Consider the following 3,283-nt stretch of genomic DNA (forward strand, 5'->3'; position numbering starts at 1 on the left):
TCATCCCCCCTCGGATTGGCGTCTCCCGCCCCGCACCTCCCCCCCCAGGGCCTTTGCACCGGCCCCTCCCCTGCTAGTGACGTTTTCTCCCAGACACACAAGCCGGTGGCCCTCCCCAGTGGTGCCTGATGAGACTTTGTCCCTGAGTTCCCAGGGAAGTGGGCTCCCGCTCTCACCCACATCTGCCCGTAAAGGCTTCAGTCCTGTCCAAAGCACTGAGCACCTTGACGCTGATTAGAGATTTCCGTGTAAAGAGCTTACCCTCTCCGCGGCTGGAGGGTCCGCCTCGTCAGGGCAGGCCGTCTCTTCCCTCTGCGGAATCCCCAGTGTGTGCGCATGTGTGCATGTGCGTTCCCCCACAGGCGTGTCTGCATGTGTGTGCACTCCCCCACATGTCTGCACGTACATGTGCCCAGGCGTGTGCACAGGGAAACAAGCCCTGTCTATTTGCTGTGTGGCTCCCAGACCATGCCTGGACCTGGCCCACGTGCTGGTCCAGCCACCCCGGGACAGAGGGAAGGCGCGTCCCTGCAGCGTTTTCTCACGACGGCCGCAGGACAGGTGCCGCACGCCCGGCCGCCCGCCTGCATGGAGCTGGGTTTCACTTGCGCAGTGTGGAGGAGGGCGGGGACAGGCAGGCGGGACTGCATCTTCCCCCGGGACTGAAGGGCTTAATGAGGCTAGTGATACTTGGCACCGAGCCCCAGGCCTGGGCCACCCGTTTCACACGCGTCGCCGCCCGCACCTCACCAGGCCCAGCTGCTGGGGAGCTGGGTACCCGTGTCTGGCTCTGTCTCAGCCATGAGCACTCAAAAGGGAAGGAATAACAGACAAAGCAGCAGTCCCCCACAGCAGGCAGCCACTGTACAGGCTCACTGTGGCCGAATTCAGGTCCCCCCGCTGCCTCTGCTGGACAGCTCGCGATGCAGGTGGCAGAGCCAGCGAGAGGCCTGGGGCACCTCCGACCGAGGCTCGTGGTTAACAAGGGATGGAACCTGCTCCCCTGCCTGGTGGGCATTTCTCGGCCTCAGAGTGGGGTCTCACTGCACCAAGGCCAGCTGACTCCTTGCCAGCTGTTTCAAGGGTCCCGATGTCCACCTGTGCTGACAGGGCCACCCCGACAGGCTTCCCCAGGCAGCCGTGGTGATGGCCAGGGACAACATTCCGCCCTGTGCAGACTGAAGCTCGTGTATAGATGGACATGCAGTCACACTCGAAGCTGCTGTGGAAGCCTATGCCAGGTCGCCCTCAAGTTCCGCAGTCCACATGTGGAGAGTCGCACTTCCTGGGGTGGTGCCGGTGTGAGGAGCTCGCGCTCGGGGAGCAGGGGCGTGGTTCGAACCCTGGCAGCTGGCCTTTGGCCGTGTGACGGGGCAGGCCATGGAACCTCTGTGAGCCGGCTCCCTGTCTCAGAGTGGAACTCCTTCTCTGACAGTGGGCGTGAGGGTCCAGTATGACGTTGTCCCCTCTGTCATTAGGAGGCTGGCACACCTACTGGCAGGAGACGGGCCCTAGGAGGGAGTCCGCAGCAGCCACACCGTGGCCGTCCACAGCGACCGGGCCGGCAGTTCCCAGAAGCCTGGGCAGACCGTGCACCAGCGGGCTCTTTGAGAGGAATGGCCCGCTCTGGGTGGAGAAGCCAGGACCTTTGCCACGACAGCCTTTCTGGTTTGCCTGACCTTCGGGGCTCTCTGCTCCCAGCTTCTCTGTTAGGAATCTCGTAAGAGGAGCTTCCGTTCCTTTTCCTTTTTGAGAGATTTTTATTATAGGACACGTGTGCTTGCCAGAGAGGCAGAAAGCGAGGACTCGCCCCTGGGGCGATGGCCACGGCACAGTTCCTTCTCTCCAGTTCCCTCTTTGGAACCTGGGTGTGCACACACACATGCCTGGTGTGAGTTTCAAGCTGTCGGGTCCTCGAAGCATGGCAGCCAGTGGGAGTCCAGCAACTTAACCCCACACCACCTGGCGCCCTGCCTCCCCCTCTTTCCTGACTGTCTCGCCTGCATTCGGGCTAGAAACGTGCCACTGGCGTGTTCTCCACCTTGGCGGCTAAACCAATGACAGCAGCGGTGGCACTGAGCCCTCCTGTCCGACCTCTGAAAGGTCACTCAGCGAGTGTGGCCTCCACACACTCGCAGACTTGCTCCTACGGCCCTGCGGTCCTGCCATGTGTTAGGACAGTCGGTCCTGGATAGGTGGCAGCTGCAGCCGAGGCCCTGCTGCAGACCTGCCCCACAATGGCTGCTGCGCTGCTGCAAGGCGGCAGACCTGGTGGGTGTGTAGCCAGGCTTTGCCCCCCGGGCCCAAGGGCAGGGCTGGGAGCTGGCATTTCAGGGGCAACTCTTCGTCCAGGGACATGTGGGCCAATGTCTGTCGGCCTTGGACCTGCGAGAGTTCCGCAGGAGGCTGAGGCCTGTGGCAAACCGAATTCGAGTGACCAGACTCAGGGTCACGGTGCTGGGCCTAACCCACCGGCTCTGGTGCCCAGCCGAGCTGCACGCTGAGTGCTTCGCTGTGGGCAGTGAGAGCCAGGCCGGCGTGTCAGAGCCCCAATCGGAAGCCAGGTGTGCTGGCTCTGCAGTCCCAGCTGCCGTGGTCACGGCCGGTGACCTGCAACCCTGGCAGGCCCCGAGCGTTCCTGAGGGGAGTGTCTAAACTGCAGGTGTGCAGTCCAGCCGGCCGGCCTGGGCACAAGCAGGTCAGGGGCCGGGCTCACTGCTCCCGCCCCAGTCCTCCTGGTCCCAGCTGGGGCAGGAGCACCCAGATGCAGAGCTGCAGCAGCAGAGGTTACCAGTCAGGAGTGCAGGAGTGAAGCCCCCGGGGCAGGGGTGAGGGAGGCAAGGCAGAGTCCCAGTGCAGCCCCAGCCCCAGGGCTGGCACTTGTCCCTGTTAGAAAAAGCCGCCCTCTTGCCGTCAAGGGGGCCTGGCAGCTGGTACTGTCAGGCCAGGCCTCCCTGGAGGCTGGGCCCAGAAACGAGGTGATAGTGCAGGCCACTCCTCACTGCTCTGAATGCTCGCCCGGCCGAGGCCCTGCTGCAAACGTCGCGCAGGGCCCCTGGGCTACCATGGCGGGAGAGTGGCTGCAGGTGCGGGGGACCTGAGTGTCCTGCGGGCTAGTCTGGACCTGTGCCTTCTCAGTGGGACTCAGAGACCCTTGGTGGGAGGCACTCCCCAGAGGAGCCCCCGTGGGGAGGGCACGCCTCCCTGAAGGGAAGGCCTTGGTTCTCGGGCCAGAGGGGCCTGCAGAGGCGCCGCGGTGCCTGCGGGGCTGCCGGCAGGGGGC

At 64.1% G+C, this 3,283-nt stretch overlaps 1 protein-coding gene across 1 annotated transcript in view; it reads left to right on the plus strand.

The window, feature by feature from the left end:
* ABTB2 (ankyrin repeat and BTB domain containing 2) overlaps positions 1-3,283 on the plus strand; it is a gene marked incomplete at its 5' end in the record, with an annotated part of 102,625 nt that overhangs the window by 68,832 nt on the left and 30,510 nt on the right.

This window comes from Tupaia chinensis, unplaced genomic scaffold (assembly GCF_000334495.1).
Source record: "Tupaia chinensis unplaced genomic scaffold, TupChi_1.0 Scaffold139733_1, whole genome shotgun sequence".
NCBI lineage: Eukaryota > Metazoa > Chordata > Mammalia > Scandentia > Tupaiidae > Tupaia > Tupaia belangeri.